Here is a 23,854-nt window from a genome sequence, read left to right on the forward strand (position 1 = left end):
AAAGTAACATGCTGTAATGGTGAATCCAATAATTTTACTTTAAAATGGTCAGGTAAACTTTGTTCTTTCAACCAAGCATGTCTTCGAATAACAGAGCCTGTAACTGCGGCTCTACAAGAAGCTTCTAATGAATCAAAACCACATTGCAGAGTATGCTTTCCCACTTGTTCAACTGCATGCAATAAATCCTGCATTTCTTCACTGTCAGGACTTTCTATATTTGTAACCATTTTCTGCTTTAACAATGACCTGACATACTGTTGATATTTAGGCATGTGAAACTGACAGTTTAAAGCTCTTACAGGTAAAGTAGCAGAAGTGTAAACTCCCCCCCCCCCCCATCTGTCCAGAGCTCTGGAATCCCTATCTGAGGGGACAGGATTTTTGGCAGTGGAAGCCTTAACCCCTTTAGGACCCTGGGAAATTGTTTCTGGATCTGCAGCGGGGTTTTTGTAAAGAAATTTATGAGAGTCGGGGACTCTGTAGTACCTGTTACTTTACTGGTGCAGGGGGTAAAGAATCAGGAGACAGACTGGATTCAGAAAAAAACATCTACAATATCAAGCACAGGAGGGATAGCCAGGAGCCTGTGCTGACGTAATAAAGGGAAATCGGAGTAATCCTGGCTCTCCCAATGGAAATGCTCCCTCATGGTGTGCAGGGTTTCCCCAAAAGAATAATCCTCAGGCGGTAAGACTGAAGGGATAGACTCTTCAGCATCAGAGTCCTCATAGGGAGGGAGAGAATAGCCCTGATCAGAAGAAGAATCAGAGGAAATGGAAACCAGATCAGAGGAATCATAATCAGAGTCTTGTCTAGGCCTTTTGTCAGGAGGGGGATGGGAGCCCCTGAAGGTCTTCGGCCATTTTAAGCATCGGTTTCTTTGGCATCGAGGATTGTTCTGGAGAATGCTGCACTTGTTTCCTTGTCTTTAATGGTGTTGTCTGAAAACACCATCAGAAGCCGGTGCCTGCTCAGCGGCTCCGGACCCATCTGAGGGTATAGTTTCCGTAGGCCCAATACCTTGAGTTTCCACAGGCCTTGGTGTCTCCACGTGGCTGTCGGTTACGGCCTGTGGCTCTGAGGTAGCAGGTGTCAGGGGCTGCAAAAGCGCCTCACTGAAAACCGGCGACTGGCCTAGAAGAGGCTTTGTCGGTTTTGGACCTCGGATGCCTTTCTTTGTCTTTGCATTTTTTATACATTCCAGTTGTTGGTTGTTCCGACAGCATTATATAATTAAATCTTCGTCCAAAATAATGCAAGGCAAAATCAAACAGATGTTTAATAGTGCATTTATTGAATCTAGCACAAAACCGACTAGTAACGTCGTGGTCAGGGCCTAGGCAAGAATACAGTAAGAGTGAAAGTCCTTACGAGGTATTTGCTTCCCACAAGAAATACAATTATTAACTTTTACTGACATCGGTCTGGAGCAAGAAAAAGTTTCCCCAACGGAGTACTTAGCTTTACTGAAGACTTCGGTTCTGAAATTCAATTTTGAAAATCTGAGGAGTCGGCCGACCGGCACTTGCGAACTGCTTTTGCTTCGGGCACCGCGCGGCAAAAAAGATTGAAGAAAATGGCGTTGGTTGCAACTTTTATACCCCTGGTGCACTGTCATCAGGGAAGAGGCGACAGCAACAGACACCGGACCAAGACTTTTGAACTCGGGCCGACTGTGGGTCGCCTGCCAGCAGGATAACCCAAGTGTAATGACCAACAGTGAAACACTATGAACATCTGTACAATGTTCTTCGTGTTTTACTGTTGCAGTCATCACACTTGGGTTGATTCCCAAAGCTGAGGAAGGGTGGAGGCAGTCAAGAAGAAATAGGGCTGGCTAGCAGGCCTTGTAAGACGGCTGTGGCAAATCCAGCTCTGGATTTAGAAAAGACAGGCAAGTGGTAATGCTTGATGAAGGTGTGTACAGAACTCCAGGTTGCAGCTTCCAGGATGTCCTTGGTAGGGACTCCCCTGAAAATGCTGTAGAGGCTGATGTAGCCCAAGTGGAATGAGTCCTGATCCCCTGTGGGTAGGTTTTCCATGGTTTGTAGCAAAACATGGATGCAGTGTGCTATCCATTTGGAAATGGTTTACTTTGAAATGGCCTTGCCCTCTGCCCCTGTAGCAAAGTTGACTAGCAGCTGGTCAGATTTTTCTGAAAGGCTTAGTCCTGTCAAGGTAGAACCTGAGCTGTCTGTGCATGTCCAGGGAGTGCAGGATCATTTCCCCTTTATTCTGAGGATTAGGGAAAAAGGTTGGTAAATGAATGGATTGGTTTAAAGCCACACTGGATACCACCTTGGGCATAAAAGTACAGTTTTGTACCTACCATAAATGTAGATGTCCGACAGGTATGCATCTGCAGTCCTAACATATGGGTTGTCCTGCCTCAGGCAGCCCTTCGGTCGGCCGGATTCCAAAGTCTGGGTCTGGCCTCGGCTGATGTCGCACTTCACCCGACGTCATAGCTGCTGTTTATTGGATATAAAGGCATCAGCCGACGCCATTTTCCTGAGTGTTTCTTGCCCCAGATGCCAGGTGCCCTCTAGTAAGGCTAAATTTGGATAAATGCAATAATTCCAAACAGTGGAGAGCAAACAATATAAACAAATATAGATATATATATACATATATACAAACAAATACACCATAACAGATTCCCCCAGCTAGCTAAAAGATGGGTAAATACCCTAGGAGTACCACAGAGGGGAAGGAGGGTGGGTAATCCTGACTGCAGATGCATACCTCTCGGACATCTACATTTATGGTAGGTACAAAACTGTACTATGTCCTTCAAGGATGCATCTGCAGTCCTAACATATGGGTAGAATACCATAGCCAAACTGGGGGAGGAGGTACTAAGAAAAAGATGGTGTAGTTATGATCCCTTGCAAAACAGCAGTTGCAAAATCTGCTCGGGATCTAGAGTATAAAGGAAGATTGTAATGCTTGGCAAATGTATGCACGGAGCTCCAGGTAGCAGCTTCTAAAATGTCTTTGGTAGCCACTCCTCATAGGAAAGCTGTAGTGGTGGCTGTAGCTCTTGTGGAGTGAGGTCTGATATTATCAGGAGATGTCTTTCCATGAAAAGAGTAACAAAAACGAATGCAATTTCCTATCCATTTCGAGATTGTCTGATTTGAAATTGCTTTTCCTTGCATTCCTGTTGCATATGCTACCAAAATCTGGTCAGTTTTTCTGCTGGTCTTAGTTCTGTCCAGATAGTAGCATAATTGTCTGTGCACATCCAAGGTATGTAGCAGTCTTTCCCCCCGGTTCTGTGGGTTGGGGAAGAATGTAGGTAAATGAATCGCTTGGTTCAATGATACTCTGGAGACCACTTTTGGCAGAAAGGTAGGGTTGGTTCTCAGAGAGACCTCTGTCCTGATGGAAGACAAGGAAGGGTTGTACTGCCATTAATGCCTGTAGCTCAGAAACCCTTCTTGCTGAAGTGACTGCTAGTAGGAAAGCAGCTTTCCAAGACAGGAATTGTAATTCTGCTGTTGCTGCTGGTTCAAAAGGGGGGAGAGTTAACTTTTCCAGCACAAAGTTGAGATCCCAAGTAGGTAAAGGTGGTTTCCTTGGAGACTTTACATTTTTGATTCCTCTCAAGAACTGCCTGAGTAGAGGATGAGAGAAAACAGGAGGATTCAAGTTGTATTCTGCTGAAATTGCTGAGGCATGAATCTTAATGGAGGAGTATGACAGGCCATTATGGAACAGCTCTGCTAAGTATTCCAGGATGAGTGCTATGTTTGCCACAGACATTTTCTCCCTTTGCTGCACTCCAAATGAGGTATCTTTTCCACTTGGCTGAATAAGTCTTCCTTGTGGAGGGTCTGCGTGCCTCCAGGATAATGTCCTTAACCCTCTGAGATAGATCAGGGTTATTTTGGCTTATACAATATTCCAAGCAGCTAGCTGCAGTGTTTTCAAGTTTGGATGTAGGATCCTGTAGTTGTCCTGTGTTAGTAGTAAAGGACTTAGAGGTAGATGCCATGCGTGTGTCCGAGACATGCTTCTCAGTAGCGGGTACCAATGTTGCCTCGGCCAGTCTGGAGCTATCAGAATTACCCTTTGGTTGATCCTCTTTGATCTTCAGTAGAACTTTGTACATCAAGGGAAGAGGTGGAAATGCATATGCCGTCAGGTTTTTCCAGCTGAAGGAAAGCGAGTCCACCCTCCAAGCAAGTGGGTGGTATGTTCTTGTGCAGAATTTTTTCAATTGGTGATTGAGTGGGGAGGCAAACAGGTCTATCTGTGGTAGTCCCCATTTATATGGCTTTGAAAATATCTGGATGCAGCATCCATTCGTGAGCATCCGTGGTAGTTCTGCTTAAGGTGTCTGCTAGAGAATTTTCTTTTCCTGGTACAAATCTGGCCTGAAGTTGAATGTTGAGGTTCAGGGCCACATTCCACAGGTCCATTGCCATCTGGCATAGAGGATATGAATGTGTACCTCCTTGTTTGTTGATGTACCACATGACTGTGGTGTTGTCCGTCCTTATCAGCAGATGACCCTGTTGAAGGAGTGGTCTGAATGCCTGGATCGCATATTTCACTGCCAGCATCTCCTTTAGATTTGTGTAGATTCAGCTGGTCTTGGGTCCATAGGCCTTGTATACATTTGTCCACCATGTGGAGCCCCCCATCCTAGGTCTGAGGCGTCTGTAGTGATGGTCTGGTTTGGATGTGGTTTGAGGAAAGGCAAGCCTCTGTTCAACTGGCAGGCCTGAGCCCACCACAGGAATTCTTGTTTCAGGCATGGAATTATTGGAATCTGGTTTTCTAGGCTGTGCTGGTGTTGAGACCATACATTCCTTAGGTACGATTGTAACTTTCTCATATGTAGCCTGGCATGCGGAATCAATATTATGCAGGATGCCATGTAACCCAGGGCTTGCAGGACTTTCCTTGCAGTAAGCTGAGTTTGTTTTGTTAATGACATGAAACAGCCTGGTAGTTGCTTTTGTTTTTCTTCTGTGAGAAAGGCCATCTGAGTTGATGTGTCCAGATCTGCCCCCAAGAATGTCATCCTTTGGGAAGGTACTAGTCTTGACTTCTGCATGTTGACTGTGTATCCCAAGGCTTGCAACAGTTGTATGACATTTTTCAAATCTTTTGTCAATTGTGTCTTGTTGTCCGCTTGTAATAGGCAGTCATCCAGGTATGGGTAAATTTGAATTCCCTGGAGCCTGCAATGAGCAATTACTGATGCCAGGCATTTCGTGAATACTCTGGGCGCAGTAGATAAGCCAAAGGGCAATGCTGAGAATTGATAATGCTCTGATCCTGCAAGAAATCTGATGTATCTTCTGCAATCTGGTCGTATAGGGACATGCAGGTATGCCTCCTTGAGATCTAGAGTCACCAGCCAAGACTCCTTGCCCAGCATGGGAAGAAGCTGCTGGAGGGTCAGCATTTTGAATTTTGGAACAATGAGGTATGTGTTCAGTGCGGACAAGTCGAGAATAGGTCTCCATTGATTTTCTTTTCTTGGTACCAGGAAAAGCCTGGAGTAAAAACCTTGGCCTTGTTCCATTGGTGGCACCTTTTCTATAGCTCTTATCTGTAGTAAGTTGTTGATTTGTTTTAGAGCATCTGTTTTTTGGCTTGGTGGTAGGTTTGGCATTCCCCTCTGTTTTGGTAGAGTGTGGAAGTGAAACCTGTAGCCCTTGTCTATTGTTTGCAAAGTCCATTTGTCTCCTGTAATGTAATGCCGGTTGTCTGAAAATAAGGCTAGCTTTCCGCCCAAGGGAGCTTCCAGTTGTTCCCTGGTAGGCGGTATCAGAGCCAAGTCATTGTGTTTGTCCAGTGGAAGTGGTTGTAATTGAAACTGTGGTGGTACTTCTCTGGTTGGTAGGTTGCCACTGACGTCCCCTGTAGGCACCCCTAGCTTGATTTCTGCCTCTTGGGCATCTATTTCTGCCTCTCTGTGCTCTGGAGTTGTCTGGAAAGGACCAATTATTCGAAGGCCAATTTCTGCTAAACCTCGGAGGTTGGACCTGTAAGAAATCCTTGACAGTTTGGACAGATTTTGCTTTTTCTTCCACCTTCTTCAGAACCTCCTGTGCAGGGGAGCCAAACAAACTGTTTCTCCATGGGAGCATCTAGGAGTTTTGATTTAACATGATCTGGTAAGGACTGTTCTTTTAACCATGCATGTCTTCGAATCACTGTTCCAGTCATAGCTGACCTAAAGGAAGCCTCCAGTGCACCATAGCCACATTTTAAGAAATGGTTACTGACCTGCTGAGAGTTATGTACCAAATCCTGAAGAGACTTGCGGTCTATAGGTTCAGGAGAGGAAAGTTTTTTATTTATCTGGTCTAATTCCTGATATTGAATCATGTGAAATTGACAGTTTAAGGCCCTAGCCGAAAGAGCAGCAGAAGTATAAACCTTTTTACCCCATCTCTCTAATGCTCTAGATTCCCTATCAGAGGGAAGAGGGTTTTTGGCAGAAGCAGCTGCCACACCTTTCGGGCCCCGTGAAATGGTTTCTGGATCTGCAACAGGAGCCTTATACAAATGGCAGTGTGTGTCCGGGACCCTGTAATATCTGTCAGGCTTGGCAGGGGCCGGAGGAAGGGAATCAGGAGCAGTACAGGCATCATTAAATGCATAGTCAACTACTGTTAGTACTGGAGGAATGGCTAAAGGCCTATGCTGTGGTAAGTGTAAGAAGGTCCTTAGCCTTTTCCTTGAATCTGAAAAATCCTGGCCCTGCCATTGGACGGCATTTTGTAAGCAAAAGCGGGACCAAAAAACTCTCCTGCAAACTCCGACCGACGTCTAAGCGTTCGTCGGTTGAAGGAAGCACAGGCTAGACAAGCTGATACGTCGTGGTCTGGGCCTAAGCAAGGTAGGCAGTAAGAGTGGAAATCCTTATGAGGTATTTGTTTCCCACAAGTTAAACAATTATTTACTTTTTCTGACATCGCCTGAGGCAAGAAAGAGTCCCCAACGGGGTACTTAGCTTTTTTAGAAGTCTTTGGTAGTAGAAATCTCTGGATCTGACCGACCGGCACTTGCGAACAGCTTCTGCTTCGGGCACCACGCGGCAAGAAAGACGGAGGAAAATGGCGTCGGCTGATGCCTTTATACCCAATAAACAGCAGCTATGACGTCAGGTGAAGTGCGACATCAGCCGAGGCCAGACCCAGACTTTGGAATCCGGCCGACCGAAGGGCTGCCTGAGGCAGGACAACCCATATGTTAGGACTGCAGATGCATCCTTGAAGGACATCGATGGGTTACTCCCGAGGGAAACCCTGTCAGCATGGAAAATAATGAAGGGTTCCACACCCATTAGTGCCTGTAACTCAGACACTCTTCTTGCTGAAGTGAGAAAGTACAGTTTTGTACCTACCATAAATGTAGATGTCCGATAGACATGCAACTGCAGTCATAACATATGGGTTGTCCTGCCTCAGGCAGCCCTCGGTCGGCCGGATTCCAAAGTCTGGGTCCGACGTCGGCTGATGTCGCATTTCTCTCCGACGTCAGAGCGGCTGGAGTACATAAGCATCAGCCAATGCCATTTTCTTCAGTGTTTCTTGCCCCAGATGCCAGGTGCCCTCCAAGGAAGGCTGTAATCAAATTTGGAAGACAAAAACAGGATTCCAGACAAATAAATGAGCAATAAAACAAATACACCATAACAAATATCCCCAGCTAAGAGAAACAGGGATAGGAGTGGACCCTGGGCATAGAGGGGTAAGGAGGGAGGGAAAATCCGACTGCAGTTGCATGTTTATCGGACATCTACATTTATGGTAGGTACAAAACTGTACTATGTCCTTCAAGAATGCAACTGCAGTCATAACATATGGGTAGAATACCATAGCTTAGCTGGGGGAGGAGGAATGCTCTAGGAAAAAGATGGTGTGGCAATCAAACCCTGCAGGACTGCCGAAGCAAAGCCTGCTCTGGATCTGGAGTATAGAGAGAGATTGTAGTGTTTGGAGAATGTGTGCACGGAGCTCCATGTAGCAGCTTCTAGAATGTCCTTAGTAGGCACCCCTCTTAAGAATGCTGTAGAGGTGGCTGCAGCTCTGGTGGAATGTGGTCTGACATTGGCTGGAACAGTCTTTCCATGAAAGGAATAACAGAATCTGATGCAATGTCCAATCCATTTTGAAATAGTCTGTTTTGAAATTGCTTTTCCTTGGACTGCAGGGGCGTAAGCTACAAAATTGTTCAGACTTCCTACTGGCCTTGGTTCTGTCCAGGTAGTATCGAAGTTGTCTGTGAATGTCCAAGGTATGTAACCGTCTTTCCCCCTTATTCTCAGGATTGGGGAAGAAAGCAGGCAGATGAATAGCTTGATTTAAAGAAACCCTAGATACCACCTTTGGCATAAAAGTAGGGTTGGTCCTTAATGAAACCCTGTCTCTGTGAAAAATTATGAACGGTGGTATTGCCATTAGGGCCTGTAGTTCCGAAACCCTTCTTGCTGAGGTAATTGCCAACAGGAAAGCTGTCTTCCATGAGAGAAATTGCAAGTCAACTGAAGCTGCTGGCTCAAATGGAGGTAGAGTCAGTTTTTCTAGGACAAAATTGAGGTCCCAGGCTGGCACTGGGGCCTTTCTTGGTGGCTTAATGTTCTTGATTCCCCTGAGGAATTGCCTTAGCAAAGGGTGTGAAGACAGGAGGATCAGTGTTATATCTAGCTGAAATAGCTGATGCATGTATCTTTATGGAAGAATATGAGAGGGCGTTCTTTAGCATGTCTGCCAAATATTCCAAGATGAGTGAGATGTTCAACAATGATACATCATGTCCCTTGCTGGTATTCCAATTGCTGAATCTCTTCCATTTTGCTAAGTAAGCCTTTCTGGTGGAAGGTCTTCGAGCCTCTGTTAGTATCAGCTGAACTTCCTTGGAGAGAGATAGGCTGAGGTTATTTATGGGATCTCCCAGGCTGTTAGCTGCAGTTTCTGAAGGTTTGGATGCACTGTTTTGAAATTGTGTTGTCAAAAGTAGAGGCCATTGGGGAAGGGCCCACCTCCTGGTGTGACATATGCTCCGTAGTAGTGGGTACCAGTGTTGTCTTGGCCAGTCCGGAGCTATTATGATTTCCTTGGGTCTCTCTGCTTTGATCTTTAGTAATACTGAGGTCATCAGTGGCAGAGGTGGGAATGCATAGGAAGTTCCAGTTGAATGAGAGAGCATCTATCTTCCAAGCTTTTGGATGGTATGTCCTTGTGCAGAATTTTTGTAGATGATGGTTGAGGTGAGAGGCAAATAGGTCTACTTCTGGCCTGCCCCATGTCGAAGTGAGTTGTGTGAAGATCTTTGGATGTAACCTCCACTCGTGTGGATCTGTGAAATTCCTGCTTAGGCTGTCCGCCAACACATTGTCTTTGCCTGGAACAAACTGGGATTGTAACTGGATGTTTAGGCTCAGTGATTTTTCCCAAAGATGCATTGTCAGTCTGCAAAGGGGGTAAGAGTGGGTGCCCCCTTGCTTGTTTATATACCACATCACAGTGGTGTTTGTCTGTCCGTATCAGTAAATGGCCTTGCTGAAGTTGGTGTTGAAAGGCCTTGATGGCATGCATTACTGCCAGCATTTCCTTTTAGTTTATATGCAGATGTGTTTCCTTCAGAGACCATTGTCCTTGTATACACCTGCCTTCCATGTGCGCCCCCCATCCAAGGTCTGAGGCATCTGTGGTCATGGTCTGTGTTATCTGTGGTTTTTTGAATGACATACCTGTGTGCCTGGCTCACCGAGGCCCACCATAGGAATTCCTTTTGTAGGCATGGAATGAGCGGTATGGTTGTCTCCAAGTTGTTGCTGTGCTGAGACCAAATGCTTTTTAGGTACCACTGAAGCTTTCTCATGTGTAGTCTTGCTAATGGAACCAGGAGAATGCAGGATGCCATGTAACCCAGGGCCTGTAGGAATCTCCTTGCAGTCATCTGGGTGAGTTTTGCTAAACCTTTGAAGTAATGAGTTAAGTTCTCTTGCTTGTCTTCTGTCAGGTAAGCCATTTGAGAGGCTGTGTCTAATTTGGCTCCTAAGAAGATTATTTGCTGGGATGGCTGCAGTCTTGACTTTTGGAAGTTGACTGTGTATCCCAGAGCTTGAAGTAATCGTATGACATAGTCCAAGTTTTTTGTCAACATCAATTTGTCGTCCGCTTGTATGAGGCAGTCGTCCAGGTACAGGTAAATTTGTATCCCCTGGAGCCTGCAGTGAGCAATTACTGAAGCCAGGCATTTTGTGAATACTCTGGCCGCAGTAGATAAGCCAAATGGCAATGCTGAGAATTGATAATGCTCTGGCCCTGCAAGAAATCTGAGGTATCTTCTGCAGCTGTGTCTGATAGGGACATGCAGGTATGCCTCCTTGAGGTCCAGAGTAATCAGCCAAGACCCCTTGCCCAGCATGGGAAGGAGTTGCTGTAGAGTCAGCATTTTGAACTTTGGTACTATGAGAAAGGTGTTTAATGCGGACAAATCCAGTATTGATCTCCATTGAGATTCTTTTCTTGGAACAAGGAATAGTCTTGAGTAGAACCCCTGGCCTTGTTCTTGTTGTGGAACTCTTTCTATTGCTTTCATCTGAGTCAGCAGAGAGATTTGCTTGATAGCCTCTGCCCTCTGGTTTTGTGGTAGGTTTGGCATGCCTTGTTTTCTTGGCAAGGTATGAAAATGGAACCTGTAGCCTCGGTCTATAATGTCCAAAATCCATTTGTCCTTTGTCAGTCTGTGCCAATTTTCTGCAAACAGAGATAATTTCCCGCCCAAGGGAGCTTCTATTTGTTCCCTGGTAAGCGGTAGTAGAGGAAAGTCATTGAGATTGTGGCTGTGGGGCAGGTGAAACCCCTGTGTTGCTTCTTTGGTTTCCTGGCTGCCATTGTCGTCCCCTGTAAGGACCTCTGTATTGGCCTCTTCCTCGGCCACGTGTTTTTACCCCCTTTGAAACTTTTCTGGATTAGGAAAGGACCAGTTTTTTGAAGGCCAATTCCTACTGAATCTGGGGGGTTGAACCTGGAGGAAATCTTTCACCGTCTGAACTGATTTTGCTTTTTCCTCGATGGTCTTTAACACATCCTTAGCATTAGCACCAAAAAGCTTGTTCTTTTCCAAAGGTGCATCCAGAAGTTTTGCCTTTACATGATCTGGTAGAGGTTGATCTTTTAACCATGCATGTCTACGAATGACTGCCCCCGTCATAGCTGCCCTACATGAAGCTTCCAGTGCATCATATCCACACTGTAGGAAGTGATTGCTTACTTGCTGAGTATTATGTACAGCTTCCTGCAAAGCCTTCCTGTCTAAAGGATCAGGAGTGGCCAATGTTTTTTGTAAATCTTCAAACAGGAAATCCTGATATTGTAACATATGAATAAGGCAATTCAAAGCTCTCATAGATAAGGTAGTGGATATGTAAACCTTTTTGCCCCATCTCTCCAATGACCTAGCTTCCCTGTTGGAGGGCAATGGATTTTTAGAGGTGGAAGCTGAAACTCCTTTAGGCCCCTGTGAAATAGTTTCCAAATCAGCAGTATGGGCCCTGAATAAATGGGAATGCGTTTCTGGAACCCTGTAATACCTGTCTGGCTTGGCTGGAGCAGGAGGAAGAGAGTCAGGGGTAACACTAGAGTCAGAATATAAATCATCCAAAACATCAAGTACAGGAGGAATAGCTAAGGGCCTGTGCTGGGGCTTCTTAAGGAAAGTCCGAAGGCGTTTTCTGGAATCAGAATATTCCTGGCCTTGCCACTTGAAATGTTCCCTCATGGTATGCAGAACTTCCCCAAAAGAAATATCCTCAGGAGGGAGGCCGAGGATGGAATCCTCTGCATCAGAGTCCTCATAGGTCTGGAAGAGCTCTTCCTGGCTATCAGAGTGGACAGAGCCCTCAGAATCTTCATCTGATGGAATAGGGTCAGAGGGTTCAACCCGGGGCCTTTTATCAGAATGAGGCTGGGATCCTCTCAGGATGGGCCTGTGAACCTCTAATCATAGAAATTAAATCAGCAGCCATAGACATAATTTGTGTCTCTGGAGTAGGCTGAGATAAGGTTTTAGTAGTAAGATGTTTTGTTTTGCTGGCTGCCTTAGCCCTAGTGTAGGCCTTAATAGACATGGCCATAGGAGGCCTGGCAGCTCCACGTGCAGGAGTGACCTTGTCTACAGCAATGGTCTCGGGCATTTCCTCGGTTTCGGTATCCGGAGGAAAATCAATAACTGGGGTCGGAGTGATATCCGGAATCGGAGTCGTCGGTAATGCGGTGTCTTTGGTTCGGAGCAGTGGAGAGACTGTCTCAGAGAGAACCGGAGCACTCGCGGTAGGTTTTGGCGTGCAGTCGGTGGTAGACGCGGGCCGAGGATGTCGGTCCCGGTCTTTTCGTTTCTTGGGAGTTTGCGATGTCGGAAGATCCGACGGCATTGTGTAAGCAAATTTTTCGCTGAAAAAATCTTCAGCGAACTCCGCCCGGCGCCTGAGAGTGCGCTTGTTGAAGCGAGCACAGGCTAGACAGGCCGAGACGTTGTGGTCTGGGCCAAGGCAAGGAAGACAGTAAGAGTGGAAATCCTTATGAGGTATTTGTTTATCACAAGAAAGACAATTGTTAACTTTTTCAGTAATTTCTGACATCGGCTGAGGCAAGAAAAGGTCCCCAACGGGGTACTTAGCTTTTTTGATGACTTCGGAATCAAAGGATACAGGAGCTGACCGACCGGCACTTGCGAACTGCTTCTGCTTCGGGCACCGCGTGGCAAGAAAGACTGAAGAAAATGGCGTCGGCTGATGCTTATGTACTCCAGCCGCTCTGACGTCTGAGAGAAATGCGACATCAGCCGACGTCGGACCCAGACTTTGGAATCCGGCCGACCGAGGGCTGCCTGAGGCAGGACAACCCATATGTTATGACTGCAGTTGCATTCTTGAAGGACATCTAGAAGCAAGGCTTTTTCCAAGAGAGGAATTTTAACTCTGCTGTAGCAGCAGGCTCAAAATGGGGAAGTGTGAGCTTCTCTAGTACAAGTTAAGGTCCCAGGCAGGAGTGGGAGCTCTCAGGGGTCAAATTGTTAGCTCCTCTCAGGAACTGTTTGATCAGAGGGTGAGAAAAGAGAAGAGGCTCAGTATTGTAATGAGCTGAGATGGCAGAGGCATGAATCTTAATCGATGAGAAGGATAGGTCTTTGTGGAGCAGCTCTGCTAGGTAATCTATGATTTGAGGTAAGGTGGGCACGGCTGTGTCCTTTCCTTGAGACTGGCTGCAAGAACAGTCTCTTTTCCACTTTTCTGAATAGGATTTCCTAGTACTAGGCCTTCTGGCCTCAAGCATGACGTTCAGCACCTATTTGCGGAGAGATGCTGGTGGTGTATTCAGGGAATAAGCCAGGCTGCAAGGTTCAGGGTTTGCAGCTGAGGATGCAAAATCTGTCCCGCGTGCTGGGACAGCAGGGAGAAGGTCTGATGTAGATGCCAGGGTGGCACTGCTGTCAGACTGCGCATGAGTGGGTACCAGTGCTGGAGTGCCCAGTCTGGTACAATAAGAATAGTCCTTTGTCTATCCTGTTTGATCTTGAGTAGTACTTTTGAGAAGTGGGGCAGAGGGGGAAGACATAAATTGAGAGGTTTTTCCCATGTAAAGGATAGGGCATCCACTTTCCATGCTTAGGTGTGAGGATTTCTGGTGCACAATTTGCTCAATTGATGGTTTTAGGGGAGGCAGAAGTCCACCTCTGGTGTCCTCCACCTGTGGATTAGAAGTCTGAATGAGTTGGGTTCCAGTTTCCATTCACGTGGGTCCAGTAGATTTCTGCTTAAGTCGTCTGCCAGTGAATTTCATTTGCTTGGCAGGAATTGAGCTTGCAGGCGCACTTGGTTGCTCAAAACTGTTCCACAGGGCCATGGCTAACATGCAGAGTGGGTAGGAATGAGTCCCCCCCCCCCCTGCTTGCTTATGAGCCCCCATGCATAGTCGGATGAGTCTGTCGTCAGGGTTTGGGTGGGAAGGGTTGAGTGAAAGGAAGTCCCTTGTTGTGGTTGCAAGCCTCTGCCCACCAAAGGAACTCTGCTCTTAGACGAGGAATGATAGGAATCAGTGTTTCCAAGTCCTGAGAATGTTGACACCAGAGACTTAAGTACCACTGGAGTTTCCTCATATGCAGTCTTGCATACGGTAGTAGAATGCATGAGGCCATGCACCCTAGGGCTTGCAGTATTTTTCTTGCAGATAGCTGGGTTTTGGTGGCCATTAGTTTTAAGTAGTTTGTTAAAGAAACCTGCTTTTCTGGAGTGAGGAATGCCATCTGGGAAGCTGTGTGCAAGGTTGCTCCCAGGAATACAATCTTTTGGCTGTGCACCTGATGTGATTTATTTTCAATGATGGTGTACCCCAGAGAAGTTAGAAGTCTCTCCACAAATGCCAGGTGCTGAAGTAGCAATTCCTGACTGTCCACCTGAATCAGGCAATTGTCCAAGTATGGGTAAATTTGAATATTTTTCTGCCTGCAGTATGCAATGGATTGGAGCCTGGCACTTTACCCTGGGCGTAGTAGATAAGCCAAAGGGAAGTGCAGAGCCTGCCCTGAAACGTAGATATTTCCTGCAAGATTCCCTTATGGGGATGTGCACATAAGCTTCTTTTAAGTCATTGGCTAGCAAAGGAAGAAGCTGTTTTAGTGTAAGCATTTTGAATTTTGGGACCACCAAGAAGGTGTTGAGAATGGACAGATCCAGGACAAGGTGCCAAGAGCTCTCTTTTCTGGGCAACAGGAACAGTCGAGTAGAAACCCTGTCCCTTTCGCTCTATTGGAACAGGTTGAATAGCAAGTACTGGCTTTTGAGCGTCTGCCCACTGGTTTGGAGGAAGGTCTGACAACCCGCTTGGGGTTGGCGGAAAGTGGAAGTAGAATCTGTATCCCTGGGATACAATGTTTGGGACCCATCGGTCCTGGGGTAATGGACATCCAGTTTTTTGCATGCAGGGCGAGTTTTCCTCCTAGGGGTGCAAGTACTTGGGCATGGCTGGGAAGGATGACAAACAAGTCATTGTGAACTTTTTCCATAAGGGGGTGGCTTACCACTCCCTGTTTTTGAGGTGGGAGCACTCCATTGTTTAGATCTCTGCATACCCAGAGACTGTAGTCTTGGTGGTCTGATGCCCCTGGGTTTGGACTGAAGGCCTGGGAGGGACTGGAAAGGACCAGTTAAGTTTGCAGAGATTTAGTTTTTTCCTCCATCTTTTTAAGAACAACTTCTGCTTTTGTGCCAAACAAACGTTCCTGGTTTAATGGAGCATCTTGTAATTTTGCTTTGACATGGTCTGGCAAGATTTGTTCCTTCAGCCAAGCATGCCTTCTCAGTACAAACCCAGTGACAGCAGCCCTACAAGATGCTTCTAAGGCATCAAAACCACACTGCAAAGTATGTTTACTAACTTGGTTTGCAGAATGCATTAAGTCTTATAAATCTTTATTTTCTGTACAATCTGGAAGCAACAACTTTGTTTAATACCATAATATGCTGTTGGTACTTCAACATGTGAAACTGGCGATTTAAAGCCCTGATGGCAAGAGTTGCAGAGGTATATACCTTCTTATCCCATCTGTCTAAAAGCTCTAGAATCCCTGTCCGAAGGGGCAGGGTTTTGGGCTGTAGTAGCCTTAATACCTTTAGGTCCCTGGGAAATGGTCTCTGGATCCGCAGTGAGATTCTTAGAGAGAAATTTCTAAGAGTCGGGTACTCTGTAGTACCAGTCAGGCTTTCTAGGAGCTGGTGGTAAAGTGTCAGGAGTAAGACTGGATTCCATGAAGACATCTACAATATCCAGGACAGGGGGTATAGCTAGAGGCCTCTGCTGAGGCAAGCCTTAAAATTCTCAGAGTCTCTTTTTGGACTGTGGGTAGTCCTGGTATTACCAGGGGAAATGCTCTCGAGGTATGCAAGGTTTCACCAAAAGAAAAGCCCTCTGGGGGGGGAAGGCAGCGAGAATGGAATCATCTGCATCTGAATCCTGAGGTAGATAAGGGTTTGTCCTGGTAATCAAAGGGATCAGAGTAATCGGTCTCAGTCTGCAGAATCAGAAGGAAAATCAATTCTTTATCTTTTACAGGGGGAAGGCTGGCTTCTCCTAATTAAAGTAAGGTCTTCAGCCACTCTAAGCATTTGTTTCTGTGGCATGGGAGCTTGAGCATGCAGTTTTGGTCGCCGGTTTTCTAGGTGTAGTGCAAAGTCTGGTCCTGAGAAACTTGGTAGTTTTGGTCAGAAACGAAGTTGTCCGTTTAATACAAACATCAGAAGGTCGGAATACTCCCTCAGAAGCTGGTGCCTGCACAGCGGCTCTGGACTCATCCAAGGTAGAGACATCCACAGGTTCCATAGTTGAAGCATCTTGCGGCATACTGGACTCCGAATGGGTCTCAGCAGAGGCCTGCTAATCTGTAGAAGCGGGTATCGGGGGCTGCAAAGGCACCTCACTACGGACTGGCGACTAGCTTAATGGAATCGTCGGCAGTTTTTAACCTATGCGGTTTGTCTCAGTCTTTATCCTTACTTTTTTTGGAAGATCAGTAGTCGAATGGCTTATCAAAGCCATTTCAGAATATGGAGAACGAAAGCGAAAGAATTTAGTGACAAAGATAGCCAGACAAATAGTTCGGACATTAAACAAGGCACAAAACCGACAGCAAGGAACGTCTTGGTCTGGGCCTAAACAGGTGACGCAGTAAGAATGAAAATCTTTGTGAGGTATTGTTAACTTGTATTGATATCAGAGCAAGCAAAATGGATCCCCAACGGAGTACTTCGCTTTAGAAGACTTCAGGTTTGAAACTCGAAAAACGAAAATTTCAGGAAGTGTCCGACCGGCACTAGCAAACTGCTTCTGCTTCAGGCTTCCACATGGCAAGAAAAGCTGATGTAATGGCATCAGCTGCATGCTTTATACCCCTGACAACCTAACGTCATGGAAGAGGCGACAGCATCCGACACAGAAATCCCAAGACTCTGGTATTCGGGCCGACTGAGGGCTACCTACATGCAGATAATCCAAGTGTGATGACTGCAACAGTGAAACACGAAGAACATGAAGCGGTTCTCCAGTTAGATTCTCAGCTGGAGTGCCTTCTGTGTAAAGTCTGCATGTCCTTCCCACAGTCGAGTGATATGCAGGTAGGCGAGTGCCTGAATGGGTGTGCCTTCTTTGAAGGTTGGGTGTCGGGCTGGCAACTCTGCACTGTAAAAATCCACTGCCAATCATTAGCAGATCAGAGTTCCGCTGTGGCGACCCCTAACCGGGAAAAGCCAAAAAACTTTTTAGTTAAGTTACTTACTAAAGCAAGGGAAGATGAAGTGGGCAAGTGGCCTTGTCAGTTCCAAAACAGAGTGCAGAGCATCGGTCACATCTCTCACTAGTTATCTTAATACAATTTCAGTGCTGGCTACAGAATGACATCACACCTGGTCACCTGATTCTGTGGTTCCCACATTACCCCCTAACTACATGATGAGCCAAATCTAGCACAGATGTGTCACAATACACACTTAGAACTTTGCTAAGGCTTATTCCGGCACCTGGAGACTGTAAAACAATTCCAACCCCTTCATCCTTCTTGCAGAGACTAACCAGCCATTCTCTGGCACCCTAGGGATCCAATGACAATTAGCAGAAGTGGAGAAAATCATCATGGGTCCGATTCTGTCAGATCAGAGATGGAATTGGGATCTGCAGGGGACCGTAGGAACTTCAGATCCGATGCAATGGATTTGAGTCGCTTGTTGTGTAGTTCAGTTTCTTTTTTTACGGGGGGGGGGGTCAAGCACTGACAAACTAGTAAGAGAACTGTCTCTTGTACACATCATCCTAGTACTTTCACAACACAATTTGTACTTCATAAGGCAGGTTTCATAGTAGAGGAAAAGTCCTCGCACAGCTCCGACCTCTTCTCTTCCTTTTTTTTTTTAAACCTCTTGGATCATGAAATCCAAAACGTTTGAAAATCAAAAGTCTGTCACTACTTTGTAATTTTACTAGAGGCTTGTAAACACCTTGCAGGAAAAAAAAAAATGAAAAACTGACTAAATACCGGAGACAGAAGCAGGGGGGAGTCCGTGACATATAACACAGCCTTCCACAGCAAGAAACTACTACTTAAAGCGCAGAGGATAACAGGACTTGTGACAGAATGAGATCATGACAAGCCCAACAACAGGATTTCACTTAGCATACATTTTAAAAGGATATCCAGCAAAGTGAAAGAAATAGAAATCAACATTTCAGCTGCAAGCAGACAGAGGAAGGAAAGAAGCATCAATAATGAATAGATCAAACAATCCAGACAAAAATTAGATACTTTTGAGAAAAAAAAATTTAAGGCTAGATACTTTCAATCCTCCGTCTGAGCACGATGGCAGCTAACGAGATCTGAGGAATTGGGGACAGCGTCGTGCATTATGGGAAGAGGGAGGAGCTCGAGATTAGGATCCAAAGTCTAGAAAATGTGGCGGAGCAGGAGCCAAAACCCATCAGTGATGAAGAATGAAAAGGACATCAGATATGATGTGACTTTCCTAGGGAATCTGACCAGCTGGTAAAAATAAAGGTCTAATTACTTTCCTCCGTGGCTAAGCAATTTACTCTGTGGTTTTACACAATTTCTCCACAGAATTTGTTTTTTCTTTTACTTTAATTTTAAGTAGAAATGTTATTTTTCTGTCTTAAGTACTCTCATGACAGACCATTAAAACACTAACTCCAAGCTTTAAAATAACTTTCCTGAAGAGGAAAGTATAAATAAACAAAATTATTCAATGGAAGTTTTTTCCCCCCTCAAACAGAAATTACCTGCCCAGCAAAGGAACACAAGCAGAAAGCTAATCCTCAAAAGTCTCAAGGAGTATACTCTTCTGCAGCAGTGAAGTCCAACCAGCTCAGCTCGAGCTGCTCGATAGTCTGGGCACATGGAAAGTGCCCTGACGCTTAGGAAGTTGTTAATCCTTGGCAGGCTACAACCCATACAGCCAAGGCTACTGCAGCAGTGAACAATACGCTGACTATCCAAAGACTGTCAATTTTGGAGAAATCACAAAAGCTCCCAGAGGTGGATGCACTCACTGAGCACTTGGGAACACACTTTCCCACTGGTGTCAAAGATCATTCATTCCACCAAGGTCTGCAAAGAAGGAAAAATTAGCATACCACAGTCCTTCTCCAGAGGGATCAAGGCAGACAGATTCTAGTTTAGACACACATGAGGCTGGGGGTGAAGAGCACAAACCACATTACCACCACAGCAGCTGTGAAAAAGGTCTACAGGCCGGTGGGTTCTACAAGGTCTACTTCTCTGCAAACTGACTCGAAAGAAATCTTGAGGCCACTCCACCCTTTAAGGCTTTCTGACACCAGGAGGTAGAAGATTTGCTTATGAGGAAATCTGGCCTTCACTAAGGGTTCAAGCTTCTGGCTAACCAGATCCAGTGACTTTGGCATCTACCACCAATCATAAAAATTTGCATAGTCTCTGCTACTAAAAAAGCTCCCCCGCACACATACCCCTCTAAACAGACCAACTTCAAGAAGGGGCATAAATGTAGTTTATAAGCAACTTACCATAACTGTTTATGTAAATGCTGTGGTTACTGTAGCAGTCAAAGTATACAGCATCTATGACACTGGCAAAGTCACATGTCCAGCCTTTCAATGTTGAACACCTATGGCCAGGCCGACATTTATTATCTCCAGAGTCTTCAAATAGCTGGCATACAGGTGACACCATCTTAGCCCCCCCCCACCCCCGAGTGCACAGACAAAACTGCTAGATCTGCTGGTCTGGCGTACATAAAGGGTGCAGTATCACGCAGAATAAGCCCTTAGTTTTCAACAGCAAATTTTAGTCCACAGCCCAATCAGAAATCTGCATGGCTAGTATGCATAGGCTACAGTGTTTTCTCATTTCCTAAATTACATACTATAACTGGGTTCTGGTTTTCCAAGTATTTGAGAGCCTGAACAACTGCCATCACCCCTTTTATGCTTATGTAGTTTGGTTTTGTGAAGGGTAGATCATGCCTGCTTAAATTGGTCGACTTGAGTCAGTCACCAGAGCTGTGGATGAAGGTAAGATACAACCTATCTTAATCTGGCCAAGGCCTTTGATACCATTCCCCACTCAGGAATAATAGAAAAACTTACTAAGCTAGGCATCAACCCCTATATCACTACGTGGGTTGCAAACTGGCTCAGAGATAGCTACTTTCACACTGTGGGTTCTGCCTCCAAGTCAAACTGCCGACCAGTCACGAGTGTAGTCCCACATTGTTCGGTCCTGGGTCCTGTCATGTTCGGTATCTACTTCTCTGAAGTCCAGGCCAACATGAAGGGACTCTGGCTGACAAAGTTCACAGATGATTGCAAGTTGGGAGCCATTATTAACTCCCCCAAGTGATACGGACATCCTACAGAAAGGCCTCAATGAGACCAACGACTGGTGTCAGAATAATGACCTTAAGGTCAATGCCAAAAATGTGTCTTCATCCCCTTTGGGAAAAAAAACAGTTCCCTTGAATTACCACATTGATGGTAGTCCACTGAACACAGAAGGCATTAAAGAGATCTGGGAACACAGGTTGACAGCAATCTCTCTTTTGACCACCACACTGCCACTGTGGTCAGAAAGTCTTATGTGGCACATCTCATTACTAAGTGTTTTGCATCCAGGAAGGAGGTAATTGTCTCACTCCACTCTTCCCTCATTAGGCCAATCATAGAGTACAATGCCCCATTTGGCATGTACCTCACTAGACACCTGCAACAACTGGAGAGGCCACAAAAGTACCTCACAAAGAGGATCCTAGGCCTTAAACACTTATCCTATATGGACAGACTAAAAAAAAACTCCAACTATTCTCAGTCTCATATCGCCTACTTAGAGCCAATCTCTGCTTGACTTACAAAGCCATGTCTGACCCAACTCTGTTAGAAATACTACATCTACAGAAATCCTAATTCCCTCCGCACCACACGCTCCGGAGACCTCAACCTAATTACCACAATCAACAGAACATGATGGAGGAACAGGTTCATAACCCAGAGATTGCCCATGCTATGGAAGAGACTTCCCATACATGTCAAGCAGAGCACCTCACTGGCCTTATTCAAGAGAAAACTTGATGAGTGTATGGGAAATGGAAAATTCACCCCGGGGATCACTCCAGTAGCTCTACTCAACAGAAGCACTAGGAACTAAGGTTAGGTGGCATGATGCCAGGGTAATCCTATAGGCTAGGCTTGTAAAGGCTCCAGAGCCATTAGCCTAGTACACACCTATGAACCTATGTGCAGCTTTGCTTCCCCAGTATTCAGGTGCCCTGCACTCCGGAATAAGGCGCATGACACCATGCCATATCGGAGCCATTTATGGTTTGGGTTTGGCAGGCAGCCTGAAGGACATCTTGTTCTTTCCAACTTGTTGTATCCATTATTCTACTTCTCTTGATATAGATAAGTATGGCATACTGCAGATCCAAATGCAGCAGCCCTAAATGAAGCATCAGCTGCATAATAGCTGCATTTACTAGAATGGTGAGCTACTTGTGAGGGCATGCCAAGTAAAGCAAGGGAGAAGCTTTCACCTCAGAATCAGAGAGATCATAAATAGCCTGACAGGCTTGAGAGAAAAGCCAAAATGTACCCTGTCTCATGTGTCCGATAGTTAACAGCTCTAAAGGTTACAGTAGCAGAAGTATACACCTTACCCAGTCTCTCCATAGTTTTGCTATCCTTACTAGACTGCAACAATCAAGCTTATTACAACAGAGAAGTCAACAGAGGGACACTTCTAAAGATGCTTGAAGTCCTCAGGCAGTTTATGAAACCCAGTTTTTTTGAGAGCAGGGAGTAGTGCCTGAGAAGCAGTGGAAGACATCCAGCAAGGCTGCAACAGGAGGAACAGCAGAGGGTCTAAGACTCATTTGTAAAAGCTCATAGTACCTCTTCTTAACAGACACCTGAGCACAGTCCCATTTGAAAAATTCTATCATTCTGGAAACAGTATCCCCAAATGAAATCTCCAGAAAAGGAGAGTCAGGACTGAACAAGAACAGTGTTAAGTCAATTGGCGAAGGAATCTGGGAAGAATGTATCAGGGACTCTTCATAAGAATCAGCGGCATCCTACTCAGGAGAATCCTGCTCCCTGGGTCTCGAGGGGAAGTCTAGGGGGAAGCCGGAACAAACCCTGTGGGGGCTTGAGAGCCATAGGGCATTAAACAGGCTTAAAGTGAAGTTTTGCCATTCACTCTGAGGATCTTTTGGAACAGACAAAACATTTAGTTTTTTTTGCTTCTTTTTGAGAGGGACGTCAACCTTGAAAAATTTTTGAGGCCGACCCCTGATGGCACTCAATGTAGTCAAACTCTTCCCTCACTAGAATGAGGAACACTCCCAAGTCCTTCAGCAATAACCAGCTGTGGCATCCCCTGTACATCTGAAGCAGCCGTTTGCAAAATCTCCATGGACTTGCATGGGTGCCATGCAGGCCTCCAAACTGGTCACAGCAGAGGAATCGGACAAAAATGGACGATCCTCCTTCCCAGGTTAGGAAGATATAGGACTGAAGTAGCACAGGTACGTTCCTGGATAGCTTGCAGCAGCTGCGAGAAAAAAAAAAAAAAAGTTATGTACTCACCATAACATTCCATCTGAGGAGTTTAGACTTCAGTTGTCATCAACCTGGGGGTTTCATATCCAATATGGATCCAAGCCAGCAGCTTTCCAAGCTAAGATCCAAGCTCTAAGCTCCTCCCCTTACCCATACTACACTGCAACCTCCTTCCAACCCTCAGATAGCATTTGCCACTCACGTGACACACATCAACCCAAGAGGCATAACCTGACCTGATCACACAGACTAAGCTCACAATACCCAGTAAGCCCGAGGCTTTGGACCATCTCAAACCGCTAAGGTCAGGGGGAAGGAGGGAGGGAAGGCTGATGACAAATGAAGTCTAACTATATGGTGAGTACATAACTTCTTTACCTAAAGTAGTTAACTTCATTTGACCAACCACCTGTGGAACAGAGTTCCCAGCTACCAAAGACCTTGGGAGGCCCTTATGGAAGGATATTCTGGAGCACTGCAGAACCAAAAGAAACCTTTCCTCTAGATACCATGTCCAACTTATGAGAAATAAGTGTGAGAGAAAGCCCAGGTAGCCGCTGAACAAATGTCATCCAGAGAAACTCTGGACCAGAAAGCAGCAGAAGTAGCCATAGAACAAGTAGAATGAGCATGAACCCTGTCTGTATTCTGCAGGTGTACAAGGATTATGGATTACCAGAACCAAAGTGAAATCCATCTAGCAAGAGTCACCTTCGAAACTGGTTTCCCCAAAAAGGGCTTGGCAAAGGAAACAAACAGCTTATCAGACTTACGAAAGGGTTTAATCCTATGTAAATAAAAGCGTAACTCTCTGTGGACATCCAGCAAATTAAGTTTGTATTCCCCTTTGTTTTGAAAATTAAGGAAGAACACTGGGAGATTAATAGACTGATTGATACTTGACTCTGAAGTGACTTTAGTGAGGAAAGGGGGATTTGTCCTTAGAGAAACCCTATCCTTATGAAAAACTAAGTACAGAGGTTTCATACACAAGGCTTGAAGTTCAGACACTCTCCTACCTGAGGTGATAGCCACCAGGAAGGCAGTCTTCCATGACAAGAATTTTAAATCAACTGACGCTGCGGTTTGAACGGAGATGCATCTAAGGCCTGAAGAACAAAGGTCAAATCCCAAGGAGGGGAAGGATGCTTAAATCAGAGGTCTCAGCAAAAAAGGTGCCTTTGATGAAAGTCTAGCAAATCCTAGAAGCAGCTAGTGAACCT

The 23,854-nt window shown here is 45.6% G+C and overlaps 1 protein-coding gene across 2 annotated transcripts in view; it reads right to left on the reverse strand.

The window, feature by feature from the left end:
* Positions 1-23,854, reverse strand: part of ANP32E (acidic nuclear phosphoprotein 32 family member E) — a 777,336-nt gene that overhangs the window by 364,717 nt on the left and 388,765 nt on the right. The window lies entirely within an intron of this gene.

Source organism: Protopterus annectens, chromosome 8.part0, assembly GCF_019279795.1.
Source record: "Protopterus annectens isolate FY-2018-M chromosome 8.part0, PAN1.0, whole genome shotgun sequence".
NCBI classification, from domain to species: Eukaryota; Metazoa; Chordata; order Ceratodontiformes; family Protopteridae; genus Protopterus; species Protopterus annectens.